Source organism: Ochlerotatus camptorhynchus, unplaced genomic scaffold (genome assembly GCF_037179485.1).
Source record: "Ochlerotatus camptorhynchus isolate MF236.1 unplaced genomic scaffold, CSIRO-AGI_Acam_v1.1 ptg000524l, whole genome shotgun sequence".
In the NCBI taxonomy this organism is placed as follows: domain Eukaryota; kingdom Metazoa; phylum Arthropoda; class Insecta; order Diptera; family Culicidae; genus Ochlerotatus; species Ochlerotatus camptorhynchus.
The window spans coordinates 80,115-95,167 of record NW_027041008.1 but is presented as its reverse complement, the minus strand read 5'-3'; the positions used below and the strand labels follow the sequence as shown (position 1 = coordinate 95,167).

The window sequence follows — 15,053 nt, the reverse complement described above, 5'->3', positions numbered from 1 at the left end:
TTCAGCCATAGCAAGATGTGTGCGTGAGGACTTCCACGGTGCTTAAAACTCAATCGTATCAACCAGCTTGTTGAAGTACACACAGAACGTGACTGGATCATCATTGACCAGAGTTGCTCTTTGTAGTGCAGTCAATTCCTGGATAGGATCTGTTAAGTCATTGCCATTGTGTCCTTCTGACAATGTAGGAGATTCAACAAATGGGGCCACTTCATCTCATTTGCACTTAGTGTGAGGAACATCGTAGGCTTTCCCAATTGTCGCATCATGGTGAACAAATTTATCTGCCTTTGTTACCAATACTGTACTAAATTCGGTATTGATTTGAGAAAGGATAGATTTCGCTCAAAAGTGCATTGCAAGCCTTCGGAAACTCTAAGGCGTAGAACTTTCATTTTCATGTACAACGAATGTTGTGGTTTGCCCACACGCCTGTCTTGACGACGAGTTTCACTGGATACCATCATGAAATATGTCATCCGAATCCCTGGCTTGAATTTCCGTAGATGGACAACATATGGCAGGAAAAGCCATCTCTTCGCCGTGCTCGTCATATATTAATAACAGATGAACCCTGTTTTGCACGGGTGTGATCTCCAGGCATTTGTTCTTATTCCAAAGGAGCGTTTCCTGTTGCCCAAGCAGCAATTCTGTCTCATTATCCACGGCAATGGTTTGCAGCTCAATGTGAGGATCCACTGCAGGGATTTCAAGACCATCTATGGCGATCTGATCAATTGTGATCCCGTAGCGGCGGTATAGTGGTGTCCTAATCTAATAAGAAAGCCACGTTTTAACCGTAGTTTCCTAGAACAACATTCGAGCAAAAAGAAAATTATCAAATAACTTTCATATGACACATGTGATTTCGTTCTAATTCCTCAATTTGGTGTCAATTAAACCATTTCTGATCAGAAATGTTATAACTAGGACATCGTTGCTTGCTATTTTCAGAATTCACACAAGCACACATCAGCAGCTCTTATTATGAGAAAAACACAAATACATACATTCGTTACGGCCTTCGGTGACAGTGTCGTATGACAGGGCCTGTCGTATAACATTGGTACGATGTGCGGTAAAAGAGGTGAGGAGAAAGGAACCTAGTGGACTCTTTCGTTCTCGCGTCTTCTTATGCAGCAACAGACGTGACGTCACGTCTGCTGTTGCATAAGAACACCGTCAGAATGAAAGAGTCCACTAGTTTCCTTTCTCCTCACCTCTTATACCGCACATCGACATTGGTACTGTTACTTGAAAGCTTGTTTTGCAAGTGTCGGAAGCAAAGGCAGTCGATTATCACAGAAAATGTGTCGACTACGGTCGACCGACACGACTTTGATTCGCCTTCACACGGCACCGTCGAAAAATTTTCTCTTCCAGCAAAGATTTACAGTATATTATGGGAACTTTCTCCGGAGTGAAGAGTTTCACGCACAGTCTGACGTTTGATTACCAGATATTTCATAGGAGATAAAAGCTACAGAGTCGCCGTCAACGCCAATTCTATCAAAAAGCGGATAAGTGAGCAAGAAAACGGTGGTATATTACTTTATGCTTCTTTCCCTTCAGAATCAGATTATACTCTAGATTGTAAAATTCGATTCTGAAGGGAGACGGATACTGAATAAAAAATCCGTAGAAACTGTACCGAATTCCGTAGATTTTGCCTACGGATCCGTATTTCCGTAAAAAATTGTAAAATCCGTAGATCTACGGAGATTTCCGTAGATCTGGCATCTCTGCCCCTTCTTGACAGTAAACTCGGCCTAAGGGTATGAAATTTGACCTCAGGCATTGAAACTCAGTTGCACTGCACTTCGGCCTATCGAACACTCAAAAAATTTCACACGTTTGATCGAAGTGTTTAAACACTTGATTTTCTAAATGCACAATCACATTAACTTTAAGTGTATTTCACCTTGGTTCAATGTGTTATACACGTTAATTTATAGTGTTTCAAATTTTTAAATGTTGAAAATCTTTCACTATCTATTCACGCTACTGTTCAAAACAGATGGATTTAAAGTGTTTTGCATTTCAATACGATGTGAATTGCTTGCTCAGAAAGGTAAACATCTATAACAAGAGTTGTGACTTTATCCTATCAACCTGCCTCATATATGGAGAACAACCGTGGCACAGTGAGATCGAACGAAGACTCCGGCAGCAGCATACCCCAACAATCCATGATCGAATCCCAAATCAGACCCATTAAAAATATATGTGAAAGCTCTGGCCTCTGGCAGTTTTGTTTATATATTTGTCGATTCATTTTTAGAGTCGGTAAAGTAGAATTCGATAAAGTAGAATATTGTAGAATATTGAACTATGGTGTGCAAAGCTTTTGATATCACCATATGAGGCCATAGAATCCAAGTGTGTCACAATTCAAATCCATAGTGTTCAGGCATGGTTCATAGCATAAGATTCACACATGAAATGGATGTGTTTCACAATAAAGGGTGATACGGTCAAAATTTGGTCAAGGGAAAACGCGTGTAAATCGGTGAAATCGTTACGTCAAATTAAATTTCTTTTTCAAGTTCAATTAGTATAAAATTCAGGAAAAATATTCAGTTAGGCTTCCGCTTTTCCAAATCCGAATTTCCGGGCCTTACGCTTGACCCCTGCCATCAGATTTTGTACAGCCACCTTGTCCACCTTCTTCGCCGCAGAAAGCCAGTTTGCCTTGAACTGCTGCTCGCCCTTAGCAGTTTTTTTGGTCTTCTTTAGGTTCCACTTGACAATAGCCCAGTATTTCTCAATTGGGCGGAGCTCTGGCGTGTTGGGAGGGTTCTTGTCCTTGGGAACCACCTGCACGTTGTTGGCGGCGTACCACTCCATGGCCTTTTTACCGTAATGGCAAGATGCCAAATCCGGCCAAAACAGTACGGAACAACCGTGTTTCTTCAGGAAAGGCAGCAGACGTTTATTCAAACACTCTTTCACGTAAATTTCTTGGTTGACAGTCCCGGAAGCTATGAAAATGCTGCTTTTCAAGCCACAGGTACAGATGGCTTGCCAAACCAGATATTTCTTTGCGAACTTTGACAGTTTCATGTGCTTGAAAACATCTGCTACCTTTCCCCTTCCTTTTGCCGTATAAAACTCCTGTCCCGGAAGCTGCTTGTAGTCGGCTTTGACGTAGGTTTCGTCGTCCATTACCACGCAGTCAAACTTCGTCAGAATCGTCGTGTACAGCCTCCGGGATCGCGCTTTGGCCGTCGTTTTTTGTTTATCATCGAGATTTGGAGTCACTACCTTCTTGTAAGTCGATAGTCCGGCTCGTTTTTTGGCTCGATGCACGGTTGTAGACGATACACCCAGCTTATTTGCGGCATCTCGGAGAGAGAGGTTAGGGTTTCGCTTGAAACTACCGGCAACTCTCTTTGTCGTCTCAGCGGCTTCCGGTTTTCGATTTCCCCCCGATCCAGACTTCCTGGCTGTCGACAAACGTTCCCCAAACACTTTAATTACATTTGTAACGGTTGATTTGGCAACTTTTAGCGATTTTGCCAACTTTGCGTGCGAGTAGCTCGGATTTTCGCGATGCGCGAGCAAAATTTTGATACGCTGCTCTTCTTGCTTGGACGGCATTTTGACAACTGAAGAGTGAATTCCAAAATCAAAATAGGAGCAACATTCTACACACACACACCTTCAAAATGAGGGGTGTTCAGGTTTTTCAAATGCAAAATTGAAAGAAATACGTCAAGTTGATATTGACCAAATTTTGACCGTATAACCCTTTATGCGCAAAATTAAGTGTGAGACACATGATGATGACGTGTGGAAATTTTTGAGTGAATGGAGAAAAAAAGTTGATTCTATCCAATGTCATTTATATAAGGTCCGAGCCAACAGGCTTATTGGTGTTAGTGAAATGTGCAAATGTTTAGTGGTGTTCGTATTTCATTGCAATGTTTATCTTTTTACACGAAACAGTTGTTGGCAGTGACGTAAATCTCACTGTTCGCAGTATGGAATGTTATGGTAGAGTAACGTCGTCACTTGAGTGCTCAGCAATGTTTACAATATTTTTGCTTCTAACACCAGCAAGCTGCCTGTTGGCCCGGACCTTATATAATTGGATTCTATCGGAGTGCTTTTTTAGTTTTCGAGAATAATGAGTATAAACATTCATATCACTTTGCGTTTGGTAGCTTTTGAACTAAAATATCGTACTTTAAATTTAATTGTTTCGTTTATGGGGTAATCATAGATATATTTGAAGTGTTCTGTTCGATAGGCCCAGAATGGGCGATTAGGCTGAAGTACACTTTTAGAAATAACTAATTTTACACGTGACGGAATCCATCTTTGACATAAGAGATGAGACGTAAACAAACATGTCATGTAAAATTAAGTGCTCCGAGACTGAAAAGTTCGTTACTCGACGAAAAGTACGTTTGATTGAGTTGAATTGCACGTCTGTTATGACTCAATTTTATGTCAAAATTGACGCTCCTATATGTCAGTCTCAGAGCACCTAAATTTACATTATTTTCTCTAAGTGTGTAGTCCTCTCTCCTCTTACGCTTTATTCGTATTTAATATACGAGTTCAACTTCGTACTATCCAGTAAACTACTCTTCTTGTTTTCCCTGTGTTGATGTTGTGATGTTGGAGATGGCACAAAGCAAAAAAATAATTTTGATATCACATCAAAGTAGATGCACTTCAATCGTGTCAAAAATACGGTGTAATATGGTGTGCCAAAAAGGACATCATTATCATTAATACAGTGCATTAACTGACATTACGCTGCTTTTACTGCATTTGTTTATTTTTGTGGCCATGAATATTACATGAGATTTTTGACATGATTGAAGTGCATCCTCTTGGATGTAATATTAAAATTTATTTTTTACTGTGCATGCTTTTTACTTGAAATATTTTTGGTTTTACCAATACAAGCAAGCCGCAGAAAATGTAAACGAAATTGAGTTATCGTTCTATGAGCGCTTCTTATTTGTCTTTGGCCTCACCATTTTCTGTAGTATAGATAGAGCGGAGGATAAAGCACAGGTCTGACAAATTTAAAGTTCATATTCGAGTCGAGTCTGTCTTTTTAAATTTGTTTGACATGATTTATTCCTTCCAACGATAAAGCTATAACACTAGCACACTATCATTCTCTAACGAATCTAGCTACATAACATGTACGAATTAATTTTGTTGTAGAAAACAACGAATGAATTCGTAGAACAAACGAGCAATTTCGCTGTATTAACGAAATTTTGTTTTCAGTGTATGAAGCTTCCAAAAAGACTGCAGAACTTCCGAGAAGTCTACAAAACTTTTGAGAAGTTTGTAGCACTCTATAGAACTATCATGTTCGCCACTATTGTCATGATGGCATTGAAGTTTTTTTTTAACATGAGCAGTATTTTAATGAAAACAAAGCAAATTTGAGTAGTCCACAACTGTTCAGCCTCGCGCTCATATTACAGATATAGAGGACCACCACTGTAAAAAATTGACCGTCGGTGTGGGAAATCGTAGCCGGCGGCGTGATATGTTAGCAATGCTCAATCTTAGATCCAAACAAAGTCGAACATTTTTGCTTACTGAGTAGAAGACCGTGGGTTCAATCCCAAGCTCCCTCGTGTTATATGATCGTTAGGACATCAATTCAGCTTATCGTTTACCAACTGTTTCAGCCTCGCGCGCATATTACAGATATAGAGGACCACCACTGTAAAAAATTGACCGTCGGTGTGGGAAATCGTAGCCGGCGGCGTGATATATTAGCAGGCTCAATCTTAGATCCAAACAAAGTCGAACATTTTTGCTTACTGAGCAGAAGACCGTGGGTTCAATCTCAAGCTCCCTCGTGTTATATGATCGTTAGGACATCAATTCAGCTTATCGTTTACCAAAACGAACCCTGCTGCAAACTCAACTCTCTTATCCAACACCCCAGTGATTTCTCGTGGAAGTGCAGAGGTGTTCTCGGCTTCCATCAAAGCGAGTGTCACGTCAACACATTCCTATCCATTCCTTTCTTAAACTGTGTACGGGCGCGGGCGGCGCTGGTATTGCCTAGTTTGAGATCACCAGTTTTTACACATTAAGGATGATTGCTAGTCCCAAGCATCGTCTATTTGTGCTTTGTGTAATTACAACTGATCTGTAATTACAATTGACCGTGGGTGGTCAATCATGCTCATGCACTAGACACATAAGTGGACAGGCCATCTTTGTAGAGCAAAACTAAAGGACTACTGTGCTATCAGTTAAAGTGTCATGTCATAGTTTGGAGAAGTACACGAGGCTGGAACCTCAAGAGCCATTGTAGCCGTTTCACCAGACACCCACGGAGCGAACGGAACGACGAAGATCCACGTTAGCTCCCAGCGTTAACACCCCGGTAGACCAAAGCTCGGCACAGTCTTCTAGTTTAAGGTTACATAGACGACGCTTATCACGACAACATCTCACGTTGGTTCCCTGTGCGAGCCTCGCCCGCCCGGTCAATGAACCACGGCCAAATACGCTGGTTCCCTGGGTGAACCCAACCAGACGACGGCGCCAAGTAGCATCACGGTCCCCCCCCCCCATACGCCCTCGGACACGTGTCCCCTCAGCAGCCGGCTGGCCCACAATTACGCACCAAACCCACTGTAAGCGATCGAAAATAAAAGTTAAAGTGCACAGATAAAAATTCTGAATTTTAATTGTAATGTAAACATTCAGTCACGTAGACGTGTATTTCATTCCACGCAACCAAGCAACTTGCAAACAATGTTGTTTACAAAGATGGGCTTTTGTATACAATATTTGTTACATTGCATGAAATGTGTCAGAGCTTTACATGATATATAATGTAAACGTATATGATATGTGACGCTCCATTTATGTGCATCATATTGAACAGAAATTTACACTACTTTTTCGAACTGTGTGAATTTGCGTGTACTATCGCATAATCAATGAAAGGTTGAGCTTTTCAATAACTATTCCCATGATAGAAGCCGACCCTGAGAGCGAGAGCTAGCCAATAACCCCCAGACGACCTCCGTGGGTCAGGGGAACCTGTAAACTAGCCCTTCTCGCCAGTGAGTAACAAAATATATGATATTGTATATACGCTTGTAAGAAATTTCGATGTTTATGCCAACTAGGGGGAATGGCTCTATGACCTATGGATCTAATATTGAGCCCATCGCTAAAAATCTGCTATTTATCAATATTATCATTGGGACGGTACTAATGGATATTTTTGGTCGTTATTGAAAATTTAGTCGATTGCTGGTTTTATGTATGGACTCAAATTAGGGCATTTAGACCACATTACATCCATTTCTTCTATATCTAAAAATTAAACAAGAGGAGATTTTAAGCGATAGTTAAAATTCAGAATTCTTATCCGTGCATCGTAAGTCCACAATTAATAACTGTGGAAGTGCGTCTAGAACACTAAGTTGAGATCACGTAATAAGCTAATGTGAGATTAGCAATTATCTTGAAATGCGAAGAAGAAGAATAAGAAGAATAAGAAGTTAAAAGTATTTCAGTTAGCAAACGTCTTGTGTAGTTTATAGCATGGAATAACTCACCAACAAACAATGAGAACTGAAAAAGTGCTTATTCAAGCAAATTGACCAGCATTTTGGCTCATTCAGCAATAATGTTAGTTGGATCGTCTTTGACGAATGGGAATCATATTTCTATAGCTGCTTTAATTGTTAATTTGGATTCTATAGGATTTGAGTGATATACCTTATACAGTAAACTCTCTTTTACACGATCCTAACTACATCCTAACTCAAAGGAAATCCAGCCATCTTCGACCACTTTGCTCACACAAATTTCCAAATTTTACGACCGTAGCTCCGTTCAATAACGAGATTTGATTGTAGACGTCTAAACTTCAAGCAAAATTTTATTGAACTCCTAACTTTGATTTTTAATTGTGTATTTATAATACATACTTTCAAATACTGAAACATACAGTTTTCCTGTAGTAATATATACAATGTAGAGGAGTACAAAAAGCTGTCACAGTCACAACACATCCATCATGTGACAACTCCAACCATGCAAAAGTTTGCGTCAGAATGTTTAGGAATGTGTCGTCATCCAATCATCCACGTTTCAAGTGCAGAAATTATCGCGTAGGCAACATGTCATACGTGACAGCGGGCTCTGCACAGCAAATAAATGCTTGAGCCTGACGCATGCTGCCTACAACCAAACTCTGTTACTGATATAGAACCTGTCAGTGGGCTGAGAAATTATCAACGTTTCGAGCAATTCTCTGCCAAATGAACAAACGATCCAGCTCAACCCTCTCCGAACAAAATCTCAGATATCGAAGACATGTGTAAAGGTTTATTTACACATGTCTTCGATATTGGAGATTTTGTTTTTTTTTCCACAGGTCAAGAGATCATTTTGAATCAAGACTAATTAAAAAGGGAGTATGTGTTTCACTCAAGTACTTTAATAAAAATCATAACTCGAAAACCATTGATTTAAACGAAATTATGTCTCAAAAGAAATTGAAGACATTTAATTTGAATTTGTAGAAAAAATGTACACGGTAAAAAAACGTGTTTAAAAAAAACAATAAAAAAAATTTAAAATTCAAATTACTAACCTACGATTTTTATAATAAAAAAAATCCTGACGATACTTTAAGTCATTAGAAAAGTAATGGTAACTTTCAGTGATGGAAAAGTTCGGAAAAACTCACTATGACTCGCGAACTTTTCCCTTGGTGAAATTCGTGAAATATCGCGAACTTTTCCAACACTGGTATCTTTCTAGGATAGAGAAACGTTTAGTAAAAAGGTTGATGGGAGAAAAACTCCAAGTTTTTGTAAGAATTACTATTTTACATTATTCTAAAGGTCAGTTTGCTCATGGTGACTATCTTCCGACATGCAGCCGCTTCCGAGATATTTTGAAAATAAACTCAACAAAATTTGTTTTGACGTAGAACTACGTTTTTGACGACTATACTGGGGTGCAAATCAAAAAATATGCGTGGTGAAATAGTGTTAGGTTTTGAACGCTTGTAAGTTTGTCATTTATAGATGAAAATAAAATCCAAATACGCCAATCGATAGGATATTACATTACAAATCTGCTGAAATAAGTATTTTTTTTTTCAATTTTTCACAAAAAATAAACATTCGAAAAATGTACAAATGAGAATTTTATCTCTGTTTTCATGAAATAAACGCTTTTCCCTAACCCAGTCGTCATAATCGAGTACCATTTGGTTGTACATTGTTCTTCTTATGCCTGAAAAGATATAAACAGTGCTGCTGTCATGCCTCTGCTCATTACCGCTTCGGACGGTGTGGCACTTGGTCCTGCAGCAAGCAGGAGCAAGTCAGCGGATTAAGGTGGATCACGGCGTGACCACCTATCACAATGAGGAAATGAGGAACTTGGAAAAGTTATACATGCAAAATACTCCCTACTAAAAGGGGTATATATATATCGCTTGAAAACCCGATTTCCGATTCGTTTCGACTCAGCTCGACGAGATCTGAACATGTTTGTGTGTGTAACACATTTTTTTTATCGGCAACCAAATGAAAGGTTTCATGGTCTCATATGACATTTTTGGATGTTTGCAATGCAATGGTGGTTATATCGAGTACCCAGGACGACACTGGACACTTCCGAACATGTTCCGTGAACTCCAGGGGAAGTTTCCAGCTTCTGACTTGAACCAAAACCCATTTCACATGAGAAATCAAAAACAAGAGCAAATGTGGTTATATAAAGTGCCCAGGAACTCATTGAATACATCCAGATGTTCCGGGTACTTCAGTTTCTGACTTGGAACCCATAATGCGGCACCTCAAATCACATGAGAATTTTCAAAAAAGTGCAATGGCTATATCAAGAGCCCAGAATCACATTAGACACATCCGAACATGTTGCGAATACACCTTGGGTAGTTTTCAGTTCCTTTCAAGGGCCATACGACACACGACCATCATACCACACATAAAGTCGTAAGAATACGTAAGAAGGGTCAGATCTGATCAAAAAGTTTATTATAAACCAAAACATCCTAGCTAAATACGGCATGGTTGACAACAAATAAACATTTCCTTAATTTCAATAAATATAAAATTATTCATCTCTAATAGACTCACCACAAAAGATGGCAAGAAGAGAGCCAAGGTCACAAAGTATAGAACTGATAAATTAGATGGGCTATACATTACAGGAAGTTCCTATGAGGGAAAACGCACACGCTCTCGATATCTTGGAAATCCCGAATATTTAAAATAACCTTTCTTGATAGTTTACTTTTTGTGATGAATAATGTGTAAGCCAGGATTTCAAATTGAAATTAAATGAGGTTTTCAGAAATTTGGTTGAATTTGAGGAAAATCGAGGAACATTTTACTCAGTCCGTAGTTTATGCGAATTTGAGTAATCGGATGAAATGTATGTGTAATATGAATAGTATGTGTGGTCATACATGGCTTTTATGTGTACATAGGAATTATATATCCGACACATCGATCGGATTTGTTGATCACATTGCATATAATCATGTGAGGACTCTGGGAGAAAATTTATGACGACACGTTATGTTTTGAACTACTTTTCAATTTAAAAAATATGAATAGTACCTACACACTAATCGAAGCCTTCACTGATCGGTTATTTTTGAGCTATGGAACTGTTCGGTAAAAAAATAAAAAGATTGTCCTGCACTTGTATAGACTTTGTACAGTTATTTATGTCGATTTTATTGGTTACTTACATGTAATGGTCATTTGCAATTTTACCGACTTTTCAGCTGATCAAAAACCCTGCATAGTTCTCGATAAAATTTTACCGACTTCAGTGATCTGAATTCAGTTTGTATGCTTTAATAAAACAATAATTTTCGCCACAATTGCTGCGCAAATACCAGTTAAGCTTGGTAAAAGGTGTTATGCCCTATTTACCTCCACAATCTCGTTTGTTTAGCTATTTTATAAACTCTGACTCGTAAATTGCGTTCACATTTCGTTAGCTCTTACCTTTGGCCCACCACCGCGTTTATTTTGGCACGATGAACGCGACAAATTCCATGATTGGCCGGAAATCGTTCTTCCATAGAAATAGAATTTCTCTCCCATTTGCCTTTACACACGTTTCTACATAGACTATCTACATTGGTCTTTACATTGGCGATATTTTTTATGCACTGTGAATGACATCTAATACTTCATCTGTATTTCCTGTCACGTATAGAATGGGAGAATTAAATGAGATAACGAGCAAATAAGAATGTTTTTGCACTTTAAGAAAGATTTCTGAAGCTCAGTTTCAAGCTTTCAAAATATAGCGAATATGTTTTCTTCTGCTTCGACTACTCAACGACGTTTATGAAGGGGCGATGATTAAAAAAACATGAATGTAATGTCGGCTTAAATGTCCCTAATTTGGGCCCATACATAAATTCAGCAATCGACTAAATTTTCAATAGCGACCAAAAATATCCATTGGTACCGTCCAAATGACCCGTTCGTATAGATAAAATTGATAAATAACAGATTTTTAGCGATGGGCCCAATCTTAGATCCAAAGGCCAACATTAGAGACATTTCCCCTACATCATATAGCGAAAATGGCTCTAATGTTGGCCTATGCATCTAAGATTGGGCCCATCGCTAAGAATCTGCTATTTATCAATTTTATCTATATTACCGCGTCATTGGGACGGAACTAATATATATTTTTGGTCGCTATTGAAAATTTAGTCGATTGCTGGCTTTATGTATGGGCCCAAATTACGGCATTTAGGTCGACATTACATCCATTTCCCCTATTTGAAAACCAATTTTTTAACGAAAAAATGGCTACTGTGCCACCCACGTTAAATCAAACAGGAAAAAATTAATTTTAAAATTACATCCAAGAGGATGCACTTCAATCATGTCGAAAATCTCATGTAAATTTTATGGTCACAAAAATAAACCAATGCAGTAAAAACAGCGTAATGTCAGTTCATACACTTTATTAATGATAATTTTGTCCTTTTTGGCAAGTAATATTACACCATATTTTTGACACGATTGAAGCAACAATCAATACGAAACTAACGATTTTAAATTGGCTCACCACTTTAGTAGCCTATTGGTCCCAAGCAAACGATTAACGTACCCTATTCTAGTTGAAATTCTATTACTACACTATGTTTGTTTTGATTCGCTATGAAAGTTTGACAGATAACATCAGGGGTGTGTGGATTCATGCAGAACATGCAGGGGTGAGTGAAATAGCTTGGGACTGCTTGGGACCGTTGTTCTGGTACTGAGTGAGCCAAAAATAATAATGATTTTCTTCGGGACCCAGTGGTCTTAGAGTTACCTCTATGATTGAAGTGCATCCACTTTGATGTGATATCAAAATTATTTTTTTGCTGTGCACCGAAAACAGCATCACGCGGTAGGTATGTCTCAAGCTATGGCACTTTGGTAAAATGAATTGCCGATTATGGAATCAAACCAGTAACCGCTTTAAATTACATTTCTAGACGAACAATTCCTCTGCTTTGATCGACTCTCTTCATCCACTATCTATTTCGTTAATAACTCACACACTTAGAAAAAATCATGTAAATTTAGGTGCTCTGAGAGTGACATATACGAGCGTCAATTTCGACATAAATTTGAGTCATAACAGACGCAAAATATAGCTCAATCAAACGTACATTTCGTCGAGCACCGAACATTACAGTCTCGGAGCACTTAATATTACATGACATGTTTGTCTATTTTGTGTTATTTCTAAGTGTGCAGCTACAAAAATATTCCCTGTTGTATCTGATGTTCTGAATACTAGACGAGAATCTCATTAAATAGCGAGAAATCTGTTTGTCTAGCCGTGGTTATCAAAAGAGAAAGTCGATTAAGAGAATCGATCAAATCGGATATGTCCTTTTGAAATGTTAATCGAAATTTAGGATTTATTGATAGTTGGCAGGATCATCACGTTAGACGTTATCAATAGCCTTTTGAAAACATCCTTCTCTGATAAATTTACGAGCATGATGCACTCGAAAGTTCAGGATATCATGCTCGTGAATTCAGCAGAATGATTTAAAAAGGCTCCAAACCGAAAATATCATTGACTGGATGAACCGAGAATCGAATCCACTGCATCCAGCATGGGTTGTGAGACTTTTATTCCACAATTTTTGTGAAAGATTGTTTGCTTTATGTGAAAACTGTTACATCCTTTCCGAAATGTATTCACTCAATATACCAAAATTATATATTATGTCAGAAGCCAGCAACCTACACAGCAAAAAATAATTTTCAATATTACATCCAAGAGGATGCACTTCAATCATGTCGAAAATCTCATGTAATTTTTATGGCCATAAAAATAAACAAATATAGTAAAAGCAGCGTAATGTCAGTTCGTGCATTGTATTAATGTTAATTTTGTGCTTTTTGGCAAGTAATATTACACCATATTTTCGACACGATTGAAGTGCATCCACTTTGATGTGATATTAAAATTAATTTTTTGCTGTGTACTTACTGCTCAGTTTACCATTATAACGAATATATATATATCCAGGGTGACTCAAAATATTGACTTTGCCTCCTGAGGTCCTGGTAATTCTCTCAAATTTATAGCTCATTTATGCGATCTCATACTGCCCTGGTCCTTTGAAGTTTATATGGGAATTAGTAAGGAAAAAGTGGACTTTTTGTTTTCATCGTTCTAGCTCTTCGCTGTAATGATCTACGAAAAAGTTTGCTATCTATACTAATGTAAAATTTTCCCAGTTACAACTTTGCTAAAGATCCAATTTTAATTGAACGTCAGGATAATAAGTGATTTGTGATTAGTTGATGACGAAGATAATGTTCTTCCGACGTGCTCCATAAACTGCTCAGCAGGCATCATTGGTGTGCTTGCCGCAAAAAATCCAGGCTACTATATCATAAGTGTAAGATGCAGTGTTGCCCTGAAAGTCGATTAGTGAAAGTTATTGGCTTCGAAATCAATTAATAACTAATTACCTTGAAGTCTAAAAGTGGCTTTGGGAAAAGCTGTAGCTGATAAATTTTCACATAACAGATAGCAAACAATTCCTTAAAACTTTATGGCAAGGACTTTCTTATAGTAATTCCCATATAAACTTCAAAGGGGGAAATAGAATCAATCGAGTTTTGTTGGTGGAGCAAAATCGATATTTTGAACCACCCTATTATATACCTACTTACCTTAAACAGCTAGGTGAACCTTGAAACTATCGAAACAGCTCTCTTGATGAGTCATTAGATGTACGTTACGTCGTGTACAGCTTCAGCTTCGGTATGAACTATTTTACATTAATCTGCAGCTTTGCAATCAGATCAAGTACACAATCAATAAATTGACATTCATTTTATTTCTCTATACTGGCACAAAATCAATGTATGACGTGTGGGCGAATTGCAATTGTCTTTGATGTCCACGTGAATGGAAAGCAATGATTTTTGAGAATCTTATTCAAAGTAGTAGTATAATATGATTTAGTTACCGAAGGAAGAGTACTCCATTTCAATCAAAGCTTATTGGATCAAAAAAGAAGAGACAATCAAACAAGCCATATTTCTTCCTCCTAACATTCGATACGTTGAAGAGTCCTATGTATTAACATTCCTATACGATGGGAAATGTAGTTCTAGTTAGCAACGAGCAACTGTTCCGCCAGCGCAAGCACAATCTAATAATAAATTCCCTGCATCAATATCATACAGCTATTTGAATTTAGAGCACACTAAAAGCAGCTCGATTGAAAGCTAGAGAGAATTATTGTAAAGTTGAGATGGAGGGCTAACAATATTTCCGTATGAGTTTGGATATTCCTGGAGACAAGATTCAACCCCCCAGGCAAAGGAAAGGACTAACATTAGTAAGCTGTAGATGATGATTATGTACGATGGATATGGTTGTATAAATACTCGCTTCATACAGTATACATATGTCACATACGTAGAGTATTATAGGGTGAGGTGTTCGTGTGTGTCAAACGATCGTTTGGAGATTTTCGATACAAGTGCAAAAAACACAATATTACG

At 38.2% G+C, this 15,053-nt stretch overlaps 1 protein-coding gene across 6 annotated transcripts in view; it reads right to left on the bottom strand.

Moving 5' to 3' along the window:
• Positions 1–15,053, bottom strand: part of kairos — a 171,626-nt gene that overhangs the window by 122,164 nt on the left and 34,409 nt on the right. For 4 of the 6 annotated variants that reach the window (XM_065236058.1, XM_065236063.1, XM_065236059.1 and 1 more), the window contains exon 2: positions 14,214–14,385. The exons of 1 other annotated variant lie outside the window; for it this stretch is intronic. The gene's annotated coding sequence lies outside the window, so the exon portion shown is untranslated. The remainder of the gene's footprint in view (positions 1–14,213; positions 14,386–15,053) is intronic. One more of the 6 variants, XM_065236060.1, reaches the window with a different exon arrangement.